The 19,655-nt window shown below is 54.7% G+C and overlaps 2 long non-coding RNA genes across 2 annotated transcripts; both read right to left on the bottom strand.

Moving 5' to 3' along the window:
• Positions 1 to 13,270: 13,270 nt before the first annotated feature.
• On the bottom strand, positions 13,271 to 14,914 carry LOC121108931. Its single transcript, XR_005843579.1, has 3 exons — positions 14,621 to 14,914; positions 13,893 to 14,497; positions 13,271 to 13,768 (listed from the first exon to the last, which is right to left on the bottom strand). It is a non-coding gene; the product is annotated as an uncharacterized LOC121108931 (long non-coding RNA).
• Positions 14,915 to 15,050: 136 nt separating this feature from the next.
• On the bottom strand, positions 15,051 to 16,714 carry LOC112533294. The gene is made up of 3 exons (XR_003077287.2): positions 16,401 to 16,714; positions 15,673 to 16,277; positions 15,051 to 15,548 (listed from the first exon to the last, which is right to left on the bottom strand). It is a non-coding gene; the product is annotated as an uncharacterized LOC112533294 (long non-coding RNA).
• Between the last annotated feature and the right edge of the window lie 2,941 nt (positions 16,715 to 19,655).

Here is a 19,655-nt window from a genome sequence, read left to right as displayed (position 1 = left end):
AAGTTTGTGGATGATACCAAGCTGAGCAGTACAGTTGATACATTAGAAAGAAGGGAAGACATCCAGAGGGACCTGGACATGCTGGAGAAGTGGGCCCATGTGAACCTAATGAGGTTCAATAAGGCCAAGTGCGGAGTGCTGCACTTGGGCTGGGGCAGTGCCAAGTATTTATGCAGACTGGGTGAAGAACCCCTAGAGAGCAGCCCTGCAGAGAAGGACTTGGGGGTCCTGGTGGATGAGAAGCTGGGCATGAACCAGCAGTGTGTGCTTGGAGAAGGCCAACTATATCGTGGGGTGCCTTTAAAAAAGGGGTGGCCAGCAGGGAGGTGATTGTCCCCTTCTACTCAGCTCTTGTGAGGCCCCATCTGCAGTACTTTGTCCAGGCCTGAGGCCCCCAGCACAAGAAAGACACAGAGCTCTTGGAGTGGGTCCAGAGGAGGGCTGCTAAGATGATCAGAGGGCTGGAGCACCTCTCCTATGAGGAAAGGTTGAGACTCTGGGAGACTTTGTTGTGGCCTTCCTGTACTTGAAAGGAGTGTATAAACAGGAGGGGGAATGGCTGCTTATGAGCGTGATAGGACAAGGAGGAATGGTTAAACTGAGACAGGGAAGGTTTAGATTAGATATTAGGAGGAGGTTTTTCACTCAGAGGGTGGTGATGCACTGGAACAGGTTGCTCAAGGGTGTTGTGGGTGCCCCATCCCTGGAGACATTCAAGGCCAGGCTGGATGTGGCTCTGGGCAGCCTGGTCTGGTGGTTGGTGACCCTGCACATAGCAGGGGGTTGGAACTGCATGTTCATTGTGGTCCTTTTCAACTCAGGCCATTCTATGATGAATCTATGATATCTGAGTAAGAGTCCCTTTCTTTTCTCATTTGTCCAGGGATTTGGAGAACTGAGGGCATGAAATGGGTGGTGTGATTGTTCGTCTTAAGGTTGGGCACATTTACAGGAGAGTAATGAAAAAAATCTTTATCTAGTGTTGTAACGGAAATGTTTGCAAGTGAAATATATGCTTTGCACTATGTTACCACTTTATTTGGCCTGTGGGCTCCTGCTTGTTCCTGCCTAAGGAGCACATGCTCTGCCCATAGCAGACAAAACAAACAAACAAAAAACCACAATCACCACCCCCAACTCCTGAAAGTAGCACTCTCTCCCATTAAATGTTGTCTGGTTCCTTGTCTAATTTATAAATTCATAATCGGTAGTAGAGAATCCACTCTGAAGGCTTATAATTTTATATCACTCTTCTTTCCAGCAGAAGCATCTGCCATGTAACCTTCATGTATAAATGTTGTTGTGCATTTAATTGCTTAGTTACTTATTTGTTCTCTAGCTGTTTTTCTTAAGGCCCACACTCTTCGTGGGGATAGTTTCAAGTCTTTCACGATAATAACTGATGAAATAAATAGTTAATGTTTCACTGTATCTCTCTTACTGCATATAGCTTGTAAGATGAGCATGTCTCTGTTACATTTTGTTTAGCTGAAGGGAAGTTGGAAGCTGAGCAGCAGAAAGAAGTTGAGAATTGTAATTCTCTTTAATTCTAAAACTAAGTTAAATGCTTTCTGTTTTCAGTCCCAGTGGTGTTTGCTGTAAACAGAGGAAGGCATATAAAATCTGTTTGGATTATCTATGAGCAAGGACCAAGTACTGAAGGCAGCAAAGGCTCCCTAATGATTTTTTTTTCTCTCTCTCTTTTTTTTTTTTTTAAACATTTTGGGTAGCAGTATCTGTGGAAAAAGTATTTTATCTGACATATTTTTGGATTCTTCCCTGTAGATTCAGGCAATAACAAGGATATATTAAGCCAGAGTGTGTTACAGAGATTGCTTGCGGTATTTCAGAGACCATGTAAGAGGCTTTTTGCAGTATCTGATGCATAGACTCAGATGTGAACGATCCAAATAATTTATTACAAGTTTTCACATCACTTACATCCTCAAGTTTCCTTTTTTAGCTTTCCCTTCTGCTCTTACAACTTTCCCATCCACCTTTGCATATGTCAACAGAATATTCCACAAATCCTCCATAACCGCACTTATCCAATCAGAGCCATGAGCAGTTCCTTTTACTTTTTTTCTCCTCTTCTAGAGGTGTCCTTGGTTCTCATGCTGTTTATCTTGCTTCACAGCTGCTGCTCTGAATAGTCTTTCTGGCATTCCCACAGCTGTTAAATGGATTCAGCATCTGACTTTTTACTCCTCCCTAAATGAACTTAAGTGGCTGTTTATGATGATGTTGCTGTTCTTCAATCCTAGATAAATGACATTATAAAAATCCAAGTTTTTATCCAATCAAACAATGCATCAGAAGACTACAAAACCCTCAGTAACTACTGCCGAACAAATAAAACTACTATGCCTTGAATTGCTGTTTGTAAGCGATACTGCTGGTGTGATGTATAACATCAAGACAGTTAGGAAAATCAGTTGGGATGACATTGGTAAAGTGGTGTGAAGAGCAGATAGTAGCTGAGGCTGAAGGAAAACTTGATTCCTGTTAGTACTTTTGCTGCTGAGGAAATAGAACCACAGATTCTGAGGTAAATTCAGTAATGTGGACTACCCCAGGCTGACAATTTGTTCTTCAGTGTCAACTTCTGTCATGATTTATTCCTTACAAGAAATTGCAGGTTTTGTCAGAAGCTGTTCAGATGTGTTGCTGTTATCTTTATCCGGGACTGGCTGCTGCTTGACATGCTGCCTACCTGTTGATAACGTGTGTATTTCTTTATTCTACCTGTCCTCTTATGTTACTTATTTTTAGTTAATGCTGAGAATGCATATGTGGGTGTGGTTCAGAAATCTGCCTGCTTACTCAGTCATAGTGACCAAGATTTTCAGGAGGAGCTTGAGCTAATGAAACTGTGTGAGGAAGGTGTAACCTTGATCTGATTAAATAAGCAACTTAAAAATGACCTCAATCTCACGGACATCGGAATTGAGCTGCTAGTGGAAAAACAAAATTATGCTACAGGTAGGAAATGTACTGCTGGAAGACCAACAGAATGACCTGAGGCCAGTGGCAGTTAGTTCATTAGTTTTTACTTAATTTCCTGCTCCCTCAAACCCCTCCCTTCCCCTCCTCCCCCCCCTCAACATTGTGTTTTTCCTCTGTCATGAAAAGAAAGTGAGAACGGATCTCCAGGAGTCTGTGCTGTGGGTCCATGTTGCTCCTGTAGAAGTTCATTCCTCAGTCTCTTACAGGTTTTCCTCCTAGTAAGTTTGTACTCTGTTCCACTGAGATAGCGTGTGTCCCAAGAATGACTACAGAAGAAGAGCTGTCTTACTTCAGGATTGTGCCTGCCCGTAGGCGTGTTTGGTTGGTTTGACTGGAGCTTAGGAGGTTGGTGCTTATGACTTCAGTTCTTTATGACACAGAGCTGCGCCACTTGCTGCCTAGACCAAATAGATGTATTGTTGGAGGAGATTACACTGTGCATTTTATTTTCTTTTAATGCTTTTAAAGTGTGAGGGTGGTATCTGTCTTCAAACAGGGAATGTTTAAAAGAAATGGATTTTTCTTTCTTTTTGGAGCATCTGTTTAGGGAAATGTGGATTCTTTCTTCTCTGCCACTATCTTTCTCACAGCAGTATTCTAGGAATGGCTTCTGTCTTTGATTGCTTACTTGCTTGTTTTCAGTACGGAAAGAAACATACCATTCTTTTCCTTGGGCCTACACAGAACTCCGTTTGTTTCCTTAGTAGTATTGCGTTGTGCTCTGGAACAGAAGGTACAGCTGGAGCAGTTGCCAAAGAGGTGGGTGCAGGCACATGGTGCTGGAGTTCCCAGACGGAGGTCGTAAAGTTCCTTGCCTCCAGGCAGGGTATTCTCGTGTTATTCTTATATAGCCTTGTATGTTACTGCTGTACCGACATATTTATTACATATCCATTATCTGCTACCAAAGGTAATGCTAAGCAGCAAGCCTCGTGATGACATAAGCATACCACGTGCTTAACATTAGTTCTTCCTGTGGTCTCTAATGCCATCGTGTGGCCAAGTGGGGGAATTGCGGACGTATTTGTTTGGAGGCGGAGGCAGCAGGACGCATGCGCGAAGGCACACAGACGTGGTATATGTACTTGCTACTCACTCTGCGTAGCATATCTAGCGATCTTTATTTTACGTATTCCTGCAGGGAATGGTGAGTATGCACCATGAAACAGAATAAAAACAACCATTTCCACGAAGCCGTGAGGGGACGGGGGACAGTCAATTCTTCGAGCACAGGCGTAGTGATATTATTTTCTATTCCAATCATGAGTGGTCCCTGTCGCTTTGCTCGAACGCTTTGACAGCCGAGCCTGCGCGGGGAAGAGAGTACCCTGCGTTCGACGCCGGCGTAATGAGGAGTCCAAAAAACTGCAGTCGTAGGTGTGTACCCGAAAATGATAATGCGAAATAAAGTAAGAACGTAGGCGCATGCGCCCTGCCGTCTCGGAGCTGGCGCATGCGCCCTGCCGTCTCGGAGCTGGCGCATGCGCCCTGCCGTCTCGGAGCTGGCGCATGCGCCCTGCCGTCTCGGAGCTGGCGCATGCGCCCTGCCGTCTCGGAGCTGGCGCATGCGCCCTGCCGTCTCGGAGCTGGCGCATGCGCCCTGCCGTCTCGGAGCTGGCGCATGCGCCCTGCCGTCTCGGAGCTGGCGCATGCGCCCTGCCGTCTCGGAGCTGGCGCATGCGCCCTGCCGTCTCGGAGCTGGCGCATGCGCCCTGCCGTCTCGGAGCTGGCGCATGCGCCCTGCCGTCTCGGAGCTGGCGCATGCGCCCTGCCGTCCTCGGAGCTGGCGCATGCGCCCTGCCGTCTCGGAGCTGGCGCATGCGCCCTGCCGTCTCGGAGCTGGCGCATGCGCCCTGCCGTCTCGGAGCTGGCGCATGCGCCCTGCCGTCTCGGAGCTGGCGCATGCGCCCTGCCGTCTCGGAGCTGGCGCATGCGCCCTGCCGTCTCGGAGCTGGCGCATGCGCCCTGCCGTCTCGGAGCTGGCGCATGCGCCCTGCCGTCTCGGAGCTGGCGCATGCGCCCTGCCGTCTCGGAGCTGGCGCATGCGCCCTGCCGTCTCGGAGCTGGCGCATGCGCCCTGCCGTCTCGGAGCTGGCGCATGCGCCCTGCCGTCTCGGAGCTGGCGCATGCGCCCTGCCGTCTCGGAGCTGGCGCATGCGCCCTGCCGTCTCGGAGCTGGCGCATGCGCCCTGCCGTCTCGGAGCTGGCGCATGCGCCCTGCCGTCTCGGAGCTGGCGCATGCGCCCTGCCGTCTCGGAGCTGGCGCATGCGCCCTGCCGTCTCGGAGCTGGCGCATGCGCCCTGCCGTCTCGGAGCTGGCGCATGCGCCCTGCCGTCTCGGAGCTGGCGCATGCGCCCTGCCGTCTCGGAGCTGGCGCATGCGCCCTGCCGTCTCGGAGCTGGCGCATGCGCCCTGCCGTCTCGGAGCTGGCGCATGCGCCCTGCCGTCTCGGAGCTGGCGCATGCGCCCTGCCGTCTCGGAGCTGGCGCATGCGCCCTGCCGTCTCGGAGCTGGCGCATGCGCCCTGCCGTCTCGGAGCTGGCGCATGCGCCCTGCCGTCTCGGAGCTGGCGCATGCGCCCTGCCGTCTCGGAGCTGGCGCATGCGCCCTGCCGTCTCGGAGCTGGCGCATGCGCCCTGCCGTCTCGGAGCTGGCGCATGCGCCCTGCCGTCTCGGAGCTGGCGCATGCGCCCTGCCGTCTCGGAGCTGGCGCATGCGCCCTGCCGTCTCGGAGCTGGCGCATGCGCCCTGCCGTCTCGGAGCTGGCGCATGCGCCCTGCCGTCTCGGAGCTGGCGCATGCGCCCTGCCGTCTCGGAGCTGGCGCATGCGCCCTGCCGTCTCGGAGCTGGCGCATGCGCCCTGCCGTCTCGGAGCTGGCGCATGCGCCCTGCCGTCTCGGAGCTGGCGCATGCGCCCTGCCGTCTCGGAGCTGGCGCATGCGCCCTGCCGTCTCGGAGCTGGCGCATGCGCCCTGCCGTCTCGGAGCTGGCGCATGCGCCCTGCCGTCTCGGAGCTGGCGCATGCGCCCTGCCGTCTCGGAGCTGGCGCATGCGCCCTGCCGTCTCGGAGCTGGCGCATGCGCCCTGCCGTCTCGGAGCTGGCGCATGCGCCCTGCCGTCTCGGAGCTGGCGCATGCGCCCTGCCGTCTCGGAGCTGGCGCATGCGCCCTGCCGTCTCGGAGCTGGCGCATGCGCCCTGCCGTCTCGGAGCTGGCGCATGCGCCCTGCCGTCTCGGAGCTGGCGCATGCGCCCTGCCGTCTCGGAGCTGGCGCATGCGCCCTGCCGTCTCGGAGCTGGCGCATGCGCCCTGCCGTCTCGGAGCTGGCGCATGCGCCCTGCCGTCTCGGAGCTGGCGCATGCGCCCTGCCGTCTCGGAGCTGGCGCATGCGCCCTGCCGTCTCGGAGCTGGCGCATGCGCCCTGCCGTCTCGGAGCTGGCGCATGCGCCCTGCCGTCTCGGAGCTGGCGCATGCGCCCTGCCGTCTCGGAGCTGGCGCATGCGCCCTGCCGTCTCGGAGCTGGCGCATGCGCCCTGCCGTCTCGGAGCTGGCGCATGCGCCCTGCCGTCTCGGAGCTGGCGCATGCGCCCTGCCGTCTCGGAGCTGGCGCATGCGCCCTGCCGTCTCGGAGCTGGCGCATGCGCCCTGCCGTCTCGGAGCTGGCGCATGCGCCCTGCCGTCTCGGAGCTGGCGCATGCGCCCTGCCGTCTCGGAGCTGGCGCATGCGCCCTGCCGTCTCGGAGCTGGCGCATGCGCCCTGCCGTCTCGGAGCTGGCGCATGCGCCCTGCCGTCTCGGAGCTGGCGCATGCGCCCTGCCGTCTCGGAGCTGGCGCATGCGCCCTGCCGTCTCGGAGCTGGCGCATGCGCCCTGCCGTCTCGGAGCTGGCGCATGCGCCCTGCCGTCTCGGAGCTGGCGCATGCGCCCTGCCGTCTCGGAGCTGGCGCATGCGCCCTGCCGTCTCGGAGCTGGCGCATGCGCCCTGCCGTCTCGGAGCTGGCGCATGCGCCCTGCCGACTCGGAGCTGGCGCATGCGCCCTGCCGACTCGGAGCTGGCGCATGCGCCCTGCCGACTCGGAGCTGGCGCATGCGCCCTGCCGACTCGGAGCTGGCGCATGCGCCCTGCCGACTCGGAGCTGGCGCATGCGCCCTGCCGACTCGGAGCTGGCGCATGCGCCCTGCCGACTCGGAGCTGGCGCATGCGCCCTGCCGACTCGGAGCTGGCGCATGCGCCCTGCCGACTCGGAGCTGGCGCATGCGCCCTGCCGACTCGGAGCTGGCGCATGCGCCCTGCCGACTCGGAGCTGGCGCATGCGCCCTGCCGACTCGGAGCTGGCGCATGCGCCCTGCCGACTCGGAGCTGGCGCATGCGCCCTGCCGACTCGGAGCTGGCGCATGCGCCCTGCCGACTCGGAGCTGGCGCATGCGCCCTGCCGACTCGGAGCTGGCGCATGCGCCCTGCCGACTCGGAGCTGGCGCATGCGCCCTGCCGACTCGGAGCTGGCGCATGCGCCCTGCCGACTCGGAGCTGGCGCATGCGCCCTGCCGACTCGGAGCTGGCGCATGCGCCCTGCCGACTCGGAGCTGGCGCATGCGCCCTGCCGACTCGGAGCTGGCGCATGCGCCCTGCCGACTCGGAGCTGGCGCATGCGCCCTGCCGACTCGGAGCTGGCGCATGCGCCCTGCCGACTCGGAGCTGGCGCATGCGCCCTGCCGACTCGGAGCTGGCGCATGCGCCCTGCCGACTCGGAGCTGGCGCATGCGCCCTGCCGACTCGGAGCTGGCGCATGCGCCCTGCCGACTCGGAGCTGGCGCATGCGCCCTGCCGACTCGGAGCTGGCGCATGCGCCCTGCCGACTCGGAGCTGGCGCATGCGCCCTGCCGACTCGGAGCTGGCGCATGCGCCCTGCCGACTCGGAGCTGGCGCATGCGCCCTGCCGACTCGGAGCTGGCGCATGCGCCCTGCCGACTCGGAGCTGGCGCATGCGCCCTGCCGACTCGGAGCTGGCGCATGCGCCCTGCCGACTCGGAGCTGGCGCATGCGCCCTGCCGACTCGGAGCTGGCGCATGCGCCCTGCCGACTCGGAGCTGGCGCATGCGCCCTGCCGACTCGGAGCTGGCGCATGCGCCCTGCCGACTCGGAGCTGGCGCATGCGCCCTGCCGACTCGGAGCTGGCGCATGCGCCCTGCCGACTCGGAGCTGGCGCATGCGCCCTGCCGACTCGGAGCTGGCGCATGCGCCCTGCCGACTCGGAGCTGGCGCATGCGCCCTGCCGACTCGGAGCTGGCGCATGCGCCCTGCCGACTCGGAGCTGGCGCATGCGCCCTGCCGACTCGGAGCTGGCGCATGCGCCCTGCCGACTCGGAGCTGGCGCATGCGCCCTGCCGACTCGGAGCTGGCGCATGCGCCCTGCCGACTCGGAGCTGGCGCATGCGCCCTGCCGACTCGGAGCTGGCGCATGCGCCCTGCCGACTCGGAGCTGGCGCATGCGCCCTGCCGACTCGGAGCTGGCGCATGCGCCCTGCCGACTCGGAGCTGGCGCATGCGCCCTGCCGACTCGGAGCTGGCGCATGCGCCCTGCCGACTCGGAGCTGGCGCATGCGCCCTGCCGACTCGGAGCTGGCGCATGCGCCCTGCCGACTCGGAGCTGGCGCATGCGCCCTGCCGACTCGGAGCTGGCGCATGCGCCCTGCCGACTCGGAGCTGGCGCATGCGCCCTGCCGACTCGGAGCTGGCGCATGCGCCCTGCCGACTCGGAGCTGGCGCATGCGCCCTGCCGACTCGGAGCTGGCGCATGCGCCCTGCCGACTCGGAGCTGGCGCATGCGCCCTGCCGACTCGGAGCTGGCGCATGCGCCCTGCCGACTCGGAGCTGGCGCATGCGCCCTGCCGACTCGGAGCTGGCGCATGCGCCCTGCCGACTCGGAGCTGGCGCATGCGCCCTGCCGACTCGGAGCTGGCGCATGCGCCCTGCCGACTCGGAGCTGGCGCATGCGCCCTGCCGACTCGGAGCTGGCGCATGCGCCCTGCCGACTCGGAGCTGGCGCATGCGCCCTGCCGACTCGGAGCTGGCGCATGCGCCCTGCCGACTCGGAGCTGGCGCATGCGCCCTGCCGACTCGGAGCTGGCGCATGCGCCCTGCCGACTCGGAGCTGGCGCATGCGCCCTGCCGACTCGGAGCTGGCGCATGCGCCCTGCCGACTCGGAGCTGGCGCATGCGCCCTGCCGACTCGGAGCTGGCGCATGCGCCCTGCCGACTCGGAGCTGGCGCATGCGCCCTGCCGACTCGGAGCTGGCGCATGCGCCCTGCCGACTCGGAGCTGGCGCATGCGCCCTGCCGACTCGGAGCTGGCGCATGCGCCCTGCCGACTCGGAGCTGGCGCATGCGCCCTGCCGACTCGGAGCTGGCGCATGCGCCCTGCCGACTCGGAGCTGGCGCATGCGCCCTGCCGACTCGGAGCTGGCGCATGCGCCCTGCCGACTCGGAGCTGGCGCATGCGCCCTGCCGACTCGGAGCTGGCGCATGCGCCCTGCCGACTCGGAGCTGGCGCATGCGCCCTGCCGACTCGGAGCTGGCGCATGCGCCCTGCCGACTCGGAGCTGGCGCATGCGCCCTGCCGACTCGGAGCTGGCGCATGCGCCCTGCCGACTCGGAGCGGGAGGTGTTGGGGCGAACACGAAGAAAATCGCTGGTCTCTAGTCCAACCCCAGGAGAACTGTGCTATGTGCTTATGAATATTTGTATCGAAGAAATTTTTTTTTAGTTTATTTTTGCCAGTATCTGTTGCAGTGTTTTTTAATATTCACATACTGAAATCTAACTGCCCAGCGAATTTAAGGGTAGTAATATTAAAGCACATTGGCCTTGTCCCCTCCCAATTTCTGTTTTTCTATTTTCTATTTTTGATTTTTTCTCATTCGTTTTCTTTTTTCACTGTTTTAGCTTTTCTCCTATTCTATTTCCTATTATTTTCTAATTTTTTTCTAAGTGATTCTCTTTTTCCCCACTCCTTTTTGCATTTCTTTTTCTTTTACTAATATGTTTTCTATTTTTTTATATATTTTTTTCTTTGTCTCCTTCTTATTCTAAATACTTTTCTAATTCTTTTTCTCGATCTAAGTCTTTTTCTAATTCTTTTTACTTTTCCAATTTGTTTTCAAATTCCTTTACTAGTACTATTTCCTCTGCTTTTGATAGTTCTTTACCTATTTTTTTCCTATTCTAATTCCTTTTCCAATACATTTTCTGTTTCTGATTTTGTCCATGTTTCTGATTCTGTCTAAACTGTCAGGTGTGGGCTTGAAGCACTGATGGAGCACCTGGTGGGGGTGTGAACAGCCCAGGGAGCCCAGGTGGAAGCAATTCCACTGTAGGCTGGGACGGGGAGGAGCCAGAGCCCACCCTGAGTTCATTTAAGGGCTGGAAGCTGAAGGGGAAGGGTCTGTGCTGGTGGGTAGCTCTGGCTGTTTGGCAGGGTGAGTGCTGAGTCTTTGGAAGGGCTACGTTGTTGTTTCTTTGCTTGATGCTGATCTTTTTGTATTTGGTTCAGTGTTGAGCAGGAGCTTCTGGATACCACAACTTCTTCCAGGTGGTGTGAAGACTCCTCTGACAACCTTGGTGGACACAGCAGGCAGCCACAGCCAAGGCTGGACACCAGCATCCACACTTGATCTTGTCTGATAAGATCCTTTGCTCCCAGAGAGTGTTTTTGCTCTTCTGGCTGTTTGATGGGACTGGTGTCGGTTTGTACTTGTGCTTCACTGGGCTTTCTAAGGATGTTTTTCTTACTTGACACCACCTTTCCCATTCTCTACTTTCAAGCAGGAGCTTCCCTTGGCCTCCATGTCTCGCTCTGGCCAGGCAGATGTGGTGTGCCAACGGTACACAGAGTCCAGACCCTGAGCAGAACAACAACTGAGCAGAGAGGCTGCCCTGGGTGAGACAGGTGCAGTGCCCCTTGAAGCGGGGGACGCCCCGCTGGCGCTGCCTCTCGCATCCACCAGCAGCACGTTCCTTCTCTCTCCTTGCTGCCCGGCGCTTTGCCGTCTCCCAGGGCTCACCAAGTCCAAATGTCCCCAGATCGAGTGCAACTCCAGCTTGACCAACACTCACTCCGTCCGTCCCCGCACCAGCTGGCTTAGGGCTCCCCAGTTCTGCTGGGATCTCAGTACCTTCTGCTGATCCCACAGAACATGGGGTTGTTCTCTTGTTTTCAGGTTCAGTGTCATTTCTTGCCTTCATGCAGTGTTTCTCTTCCTTTCTTTGTTCCAGGCTTGCCAATTGATGCCTCATTGGAGCTACAATGACCCAAATGCAGACTGCTATGTGTTGACCAAGTGTGATACCCAAAGAACACGTAGGCTCCGAAACAGGCTGCTGGTGAGTGCTGTGCATGACTTGGGGTTTCTAGAATTAGCTTCTCCTTTTCCTCCTCCTTTTCCTTTTTTCAATTTGTTAGTTTATTCTTTCCTGTTCTGTGCTTTCTGTTGTAATTCTCAGTAGTTTTCGGTTTCCTTTTCCAATTTGTTTTCTTTCTTTTTCCTTCTTCTAATGGATTTTCATTTCCTATTTCTTTTTCTAATTGATTTCCTTTTTCTTTATCTTTCTTCAGTTCTTCTTCCTTTGGTATTTCTTTTGTAGAATACTTCCTAATTCTCTCACTCTAATTCCATTTCCCTTTCTGTTTCTCATCCTTTCTCATTCTCTCCTTTTTGGTTGTCTCCTTTTTTTTAAGTTTCCTTTTCTCTTTCTTCATTATCCTTTTACTTTCCTTTTTCTTTTTTCCTTTTTCTATGTCCTTTCCTCCCCCTCTTTTTCCTCCCCCTTTTTTCTCTATTTCTCTACTGCTTTCCATTTTTTTTCTTTCTAATTTACTTTTTTTTGTCTTTTTTCTCAGAATTATTTCTCAAGCCTCTTTTTCTCCCAACTTATTCCAATTCTTTTTGTTTGTGAAGTTTTTTCCTAAATCTCTTTCTAATCCTTTCTTTTTCTTTTGCTAATTGGGTTTCCAACTCTGTTTCTCTATCCAATTCCTTCGTACCCTTCTTCCTTTTTGTATTCTTTTGCCCCGCCTTTGCCCCACCTTCTCCCCTGAGTCTTTTTCCAAATCTGTTTGTTCCTTGGCTAAGCCCTGCCCCCTCTCTCCCCTTTCCCCGCCCTTTCTAATTATTTTCCTAATATTTTCTAGTTCTTTTTCTAATTCTCCTTCATCTTTTAATTCTGTTTTTCAAAATCTTTTCCTTTTCCTTTTGTCGTTCTAAATCTTTTTCTATGTCTAATTCTTTCTCATTTTCTTGTTGTACTTTTCCATTTTTTCTTCTTCAAATTCCAATTCTTTTCCCTTTTAGTTTTCTTTTTAAATACTTAATCCTTTCCATTTTGTACTTCTCTTGCTTATTTTTTCCTCATTCTTTGTCTTCTACCAAGCCTATTTCTCATACCAAGATTTTACATTCTCATTTCTCATATTCTACTTTTTTTTTAATTCTTTTTTTCACTTCTTTCCTCCATAGTTTCTTACTTCTTTTTTTTATATAAAATCTTTTTCTAATACTTTTTCTCCTTGTCCTTACACCGGTCCTCACATCAGTTCTTTTTAAAATACTGAAAGAGGGATCCACTTACACTTTTCCAAGGACCAGAGCACATCCAACACTGCAACCCGGGGAGGTCAGGAAGTGCAACGGCATCTGGTGCTGACGTCCCCAATCCTAGAAGGAAAAAAGAAACCTTCACACATGGAAGTGAACAAAATGGGGTAGGGAGGAGTAGTGGGCATCCCGGAAAACTCCAAATTATACACAGCCCTCACCAGAAGCCTGTTTTGGAGCCTACCTCTTCTTTTGGCGTCACACTTGGTCAACGCAGAGCAGTCTGCATTTGCGTCACTGAAACTCCACCGAGGCGCCAACGGGCAACATGGAAGACAAGAAGAGAGACAAGGGGAACACTCCATAACCGTAGCAAACGCTCTGGAACTCAAAAAGCAAAGAACAGAGCCATGCTGACTGGGAGCAACAGAAGGCACGGACAGCCAGCAGTGCTGGGGAGCGCTAAGCCAGCTGGTGCGGGGACAGACGGAGTGAGTGTTGGTCAAGCTGGAGTTGCACTCGATCTGGGGACATTTGGACTTGGTGAGCCCTGGGAGACGGCAAAGCGCCGGGCAGCAAGGAGAGAGAAGGAACGTGCCGCCGGTGGATGCGAGAGGCAGCGCCAGCGGGGCGTCCCCCGCTTCAAGGGGCACTGCTCCTGTCTCACCCAGGGCAGCCTCTCTGCTCAGTTGTTGTTCTGCTCAGGGTCTGGACTCTGTGTACCGTTGGCACACCACATCTGCCTGGCCAGAGCGAGACATGGAGGCCAAGGGGAGCTCCTGCTTGGAAACAGAGGGTGGGAAAAAGGTTACAAGGCAACAACACCCAGTGAAAGCCAAGTGAGCGCAAGGAACAACCGACACCAAGCGCATAGGACCTCTGCAAGCATGGGAATGACCTCAGGGATCAACAGAGCTTGCCAGACAGAGGAAGGAGTGGATCTTGGCATCCACCCATGGCTCTGCGTTCCTGTTCTCTCCACCTACAGCCTCAGTAGACTCTTTGCACTGACGAAAAGGCCGCAGTTCTCCACCATCACCTGATGAACACAAACTACATTCTGGCAGTGATGAAGGAATCACTTAAGCCTTTCCAAGGGTCCAGGCACTTCCAACGCTGCAACCCGGGGAGGTCAGGAAGTGCAACGGCATCTGGTGCTGACGTCCCCAATCCTAGAAGGAAAAAAGAAACCTTCACACATGGAAGTGAACAAAATGGGGCAGGGAGGAGTAGTGGGCATCCCGGAAAACTCCAAATTATACACAGCCCTCACCAGAAGCCTGTTTTGGAGCCTACCTCTTCTTTTGGCATCACCCTTGGTCAACGCGTAGCAGTCTGCATTTGGGTCACTCAAACTCCAACGAGGCCTCAGTTGGCAGCCTGGAAAAGAAAGGAAACTAAGAGAAACACAGCATAACATGAAGAAATGATAGTGAACCTGAAAATAAGAGAACAAACCGGTGTTCTCTCAGAGCAGCAGAAGGTGCTGAGATCCCATCAGAACTGGGGACCCCTACGATGGGCAAAGAAAGAACACCCGGTGACAGCAAGGTGAGCACAAGGGACAACCGACACCAAGCCCTTAGGACCTCTGCAAGCGTGGGAACGACCTCAGGAGACAACAGGGCTTGCCAGAGAGAGGAAGGAGCAGATCTTGGCGTCCGTCTCTGGCTGTGGGTTCTTGCTGTGTCCACCAAGAGCCTCAGTAGAGTCCTTGCACCGCTCCAGAGGGTCACAACACTCCACTGCCACCTGATGGACACAAGACAAGGTAAGTAGAGATCACCTTCTGATAAAGAAATACAGATCTCTTACCCCTTTCCAAGGATCAGGGCACGTCCAACGCCACAACCCAGGGAGGTCAGGAATGACAACGGCATCTGGTGGTGCAGTCTCCAGTCCTGGAAGGAAAGAAGAAACCTTCACATCTGGTGCTGAACAACATGGGGTAAGAAGGAATAGTGGGCACTCTAGGAACCCCGAGTCATGCACAGCACTCCCCAGCAGCCTGTTTTGGTGCCTACCTCTTCTTTTGGCGTCACACTTGGTCAACGCAGAGCAGTCTGCATTTGCGTCACTGAAACTCCACCGAGGCGCCAACGGGCAACATGGAAGACAAGAAGAGAGACAAGGGGAACACTCCATAACCGTAGCAAACGCTCTGGAACTCAAAAAGCAAAGAACAGAGCCGTGCTGACTGGGAGCAACAGAAGGCACGGACAGCCAGCAGTGCTGGGGAGCGCTAAGCCAGCTGGTGCGGGGACAGACGGAGTGAGTGTTGGTCAAGCTGGAGTTGCACTCGATCTGGGGACATTTGGACTTGGTGAGCCCTGGGAGACGGCAAAGCGCCGGGCAGCAAGGAGAGAGAAGGAACGTGCCGCCGGTGGATGCGAGAGGCAGCGCCAGCGGGGCGTCCCCCGCTTCAAGGGGCACTGCTCCTGTCTCACCCAGGGCAGCCTCTCTGCTCAGTTGTTGTTCTGCTCAGGGTCTGGACTCTGTGTACCGTTGGCACACCACATCTGCCTGGCCAGAGCGAGACATGGAGGCCAAGGGGAGCTCCTGCTTGGAAACAGAGGGTGGGAAAAAGGTTACAAGGCAACAACACCCAGTGAAAGCCAAGTGAGCGCAAGGAACAACCGACACCAAGCGCATAGGACCTCTGCAAGCATGGGAATGACCTCAGGGATCAACAGAGCTTGCCAGACAGAGGAAGGAGTGGATCTTGGCATCCACCCATGGCTCTGCGTTCCTGTTCTCTCCACCTACAGCCTCAGTAGACTCTTTGCACTGACGAAAAGGCCGCAGTTCTCCACCATCACCTGATGAACACAAACTACATTCTGGCAGTGATGAAGGAATCACTTAAGCCTTTCCAAGGGTCCAGGCACTTCCAACGCTGCAACCCGGGGAGGTCAGGAAGTGCAACGGCATCTGGTGCTGACGTCCCCAATCCTAGAAGGAAAAAAGAAACCTTCACACATGGAAGTGAACAAAATGGGGCAGGGAGGAGTAGTGGGCATCCCGGAAAACTCCAAATTATACACAGCCCTCACCAGAAGCCTGTTTTGGAGCCTACCTCTTCTTTTGGCATCACCCTTGGTCAACGCGTAGCAGTCTGCATTTGGGTCACTCAAACTCCAACGAGGCCTCAGTTGGCAGCCTGGAAAAGAAAGGAAACTAAGAGAAACACAGCATAACATGAAGAAATGATAGTGAACCTGAAAATAAGAGAACAAACCGGTGTTCTCTCAGAGCAGCAGAAGGTGCTGAGATCCCATCAGAACTGGGGACCCCTACGATGGGCAAAGAAAGAACACCCGGTGACAGCAAGGTGAGCACAAGGGACAACCGACACCAAGCCCTTAGGACCTCTGCAAGCGTGGGAACGACCTCAGGAGACAACAGGGCTTGCCAGAGAGAGGAAGGAGCAGATCTTGGCGTCCGTCTCTGGCTGTGGGTTCTTGCTGTGTCCACCAAGAGCCTCAGTAGAGTCCTTGCACCGCTCCAGAGGGTCACAACACTCCACTGCCACCTGATGGACACAAGACAAGGTAAGTAGAGATCACCTTCTGATAAAGAAATACAGATCTCTTACCCCTTTCCAAGGATCAGGGCACGTCCAACGCCACAACCCAGGGAGGTCAGGAATGACAACGGCATCTGGTGGTGCAGTCTCCAGTCCTGGAAGGAAAGAAGAAACCTTCACATCTGGTGCTGAACAACATGGGGTAAGAAGGAATAGTGGGCACTCTAGGAACCCCGAGTCATGCACAGCACTCCCCAGCAGCCTGTTTTGGTGCCTACCTCTTCTTTTGGCGTCACACTTGGTCAACGCAGAGCAGTCTGCATTTGCGTCACTGAAACTCCACCGAGGCGCCAACGGGCAACATGGAAGACAAGAAGAGAGACAAGGGGAACACTCCATAACCGTAGCAAACGCTCTGGAACTCAAAAAGCAAAGAACAGAGCCGTGCTGACTGGGAGCAACAGAAGGCACGGACAGCCAGCAGTGCTGGGGAGCCCTAAGCCAATCTATGGGACACCAATCTTGTTGAACAGCCAGAAGAGCAACAACACTCTCTGAGAGCAATAGAGCTTGCCAGACAAGATCAAGTGTGGATGTTGGTGTCCAGCCTTGGCTGTGGCTTCCTGCTGTATCTACCATGGTCCTCATTAGAGTCTTCGCATTGCATAGATGAACAATCAGTGTCCAGAACCTTCTACCTAATACAGAGAAACAAGCCAAGAGATCATCATCAAGCAAAGATGCAGCAACAACTCAACCATTACTAAGGCTCAGCACTCCCCCAACCCAACTGCCATAACAGCCCCCAGGCACAGACCCTTCCCCTTCTGCATCCAGCCCTTAAATGAGCTGAGGGTGGGGTCTGACTCCACCCAGTCTTGCCCCCCAAGTTAATTGCATCACCTGTGCACCAGGTGTTTATTTCCTGTATGAGGCTGTCAATCATTGCTTTGGCCTTTGTCATAACTGTTATTGTTGTTCTAGAAGGCTCTAGAAGTCTATGAATAGAGAATAAAAGCAATAGGGTGATGGCCAGTAGTCTGTTGGCTCTTTTTGGTACAAGGGGGGCTTGTTAATCGATAAGGTTAATTTTTATTGGAGATACAGTCAAGAATGCTGTAGCGAACTTCCATTGCACAACAAGTTAGCAACAGTAGAAAAACATCTTGAATGATTCGCTACTTAGGGGGGAGGGTTGGCGCGTGGGTGCTTGGGGTTGCGTGACGGGTGTACAGGTATGCATGCATGTAGAATTCTTCTGGACTATAAATCTATGTAGCTAAGATAATAGACTGAGAGCTGACTTGGCGATATCAGTGTCTGTGTCTCTCTCCGCGGGTGGGGTCCGGCGGCGGTTGGGTTCATTGGTGCAGGGAGCAGCTGTGTCTAGTGGTGACTCCGACGTGCCTGAACACAATGAGATGCTGTATGGGAACTGCTGAATCACAGCCTGAAACTCTGATTGACCACCTGAGGCAAGCGCTGAGTCAGCTGCAGGGGCACAGGTGAACGCAATTTCACCTGAGTGACGGGAAGGGGTGGAGCTTTTCAGGCTCCTTCCAGGCTCAACCCCTCCTTGACCCCATTTAAGGGCTGACTCCCCAGGAGGAAGGATTTCTATCTGGAGATCCTTTCTCTTGGAGCCCTTCTGTGAGCTCAGGGCATGGGTAAGATCTTTATTTCATTTCTCCTTTGTAATGCAATAATCTCCCTGGTCCAATACCTCTATACCTGTTTGCCATACAGATACAAATAGAGGTTTAGGTGAATGGTGCACCAATGGTGGATGGGGCTCAGAGAAATGCAGGCATTACCCTATCGGCGGCATCCATCAAAGATACTGTAATAGTACTGAAGGTGTTAGAGATTCCACTGTCTTCCAGCAGCACAGAGGGTTTCACCCGATGGATGCTACAGAGGGATTTGCTGGTAAATCCAGTGCAGGCAATGGACTTGGAGAAAGTCCAGGCAGCGGGCCAGGAGCTGTTGGCTCTCACGGCTGGCTGTCTGTGCCTTCTGTTGTTCCCAGTCAGCATGGCTCTGTTCTTTGCTTTTTGAGTTCCAGAGCGTTTGCTACGGTTATGGAGTGCCCACTATTCCTTCTTACCCCATGTTGTTCATACCTTGTCTTGTGTCCATCAGGTGGCAGTGGAGTGTTGTGACCCTCTGGAGCGGTGCAAGGACTCTACTGAGGCTCTTGGTGGACACAGCAAGAACCCACAGCCAGAGACGGACGCCAAGATCTGCTCCTTCCTCTCTCTGGCAAGCCCTGTTGTCTCCTGAGGTCGTTCCCACGCTTGCAGAGGTCCTAAGGGCTTGGTGTCGGTTGTCCCTTGTGCTCACCTTGCTGTCACCGGGTGTTCTTTCTTTGCCCATCGTAGGGGTCCCCAGTTCTGATGGGATCTCAGCACCTTCTGCTGCTCTGAGAGAACACCGGTTTGTTCTCTTATTTTCAGGTTCACTATCATTTCTTCATGTTATGCTGTGTTTCTCTTAGTTTCCTTTCTTTTCCAGGCTGCCAACTGAGGCCTCGTTGGAGTTTGAGTGACCCAAATGCAGACTGCTACGCGTTGACCAAGGGTGATGCCAAAAGAAGAGGTAGGCTCCAAAACAGGCTTCTGGTGAGGGCTGTGTATAATTTGGAGTTTTCCGGGATGCCCACTACTCCTCCCTGCCCCATTTTGTTCACTTCCATGTGTGAAGGTTTCTTTTTTCCTTCTAGGATTGGGGACGTCAGCACCAGATGCCGTTGCACTTCCTGACCTCCCCGGGTTGCAGCGTTGGAAGTGCCTGGACCCTTGGAAAGGCTTAAGTGATTCCTTCATCACTGCCAGAATGTAGTTTGTGTTCATCAGGTGATGGTGGAGAACTGCGGCCTTTTCGTCAGTGCAAAGAGTCTACTGAGGCTGTAGGTGGAGAGAACAGGAACGCAGAGCCATGGGTGGATGCCAAGATCCACTCCTTCCTCTGTCTGGCAAGCTCTGTTGATCCCTGAGGTCATTCCCATGCTTGCAGAGGTCCTATGCGCTTGGTGTCGGTTGTTCCTTGCGCTCACTTGGCTTTCACTGGGTGTTGTTGCCTTGTAACCTTTTTCCCACCCTCTGTTTCCAAGCAGGAGCTCCCCTTGGCCTCCATGTCTCGCTCTGGCCAGGCAGATGTGGTGTGCCAACGGTACACAGAGTCCAGACCCTGAGCAGAACAACAACTGAGCAGAGAGGCTGCCCTGGGTGAGACAGGAGCAGTGCCCCTTGAAGCGGGGGACGCCCCGCTGGCGCTGCCTCTCGCATCCACCGGCGGCACGTTCCTTCTCTCTCCTTGCTGCCCGGCGCTTTGCCGTCTCCCAGGGCTCACCAAGTCCAAATGTCCCCAGATCGAGTGCAACTCCAGCTTGACCAACACTCACTCCGTCTGTCCCCGCACCAGCTGGCTTAGCGCTCCCCAGCACTGCTGGCTGTCCGTGCCTTCTGTTGCTCCCAGTCAGCACGGCTCTGTTCTTTGCTTTTTGAGTTCCAGAGCGTTTGCTACGGTTATGG

The sequence above is a fragment of the Gallus gallus genome, unplaced genomic scaffold (genome assembly GCF_016699485.2).
Source record: "Gallus gallus isolate bGalGal1 unplaced genomic scaffold, bGalGal1.mat.broiler.GRCg7b scaffold_88, whole genome shotgun sequence".
NCBI lineage: Eukaryota > Metazoa > Chordata > Aves > Galliformes > Phasianidae > Gallus > Gallus gallus.
This window is presented reverse-complemented; position numbering and strand designations above follow the sequence as displayed.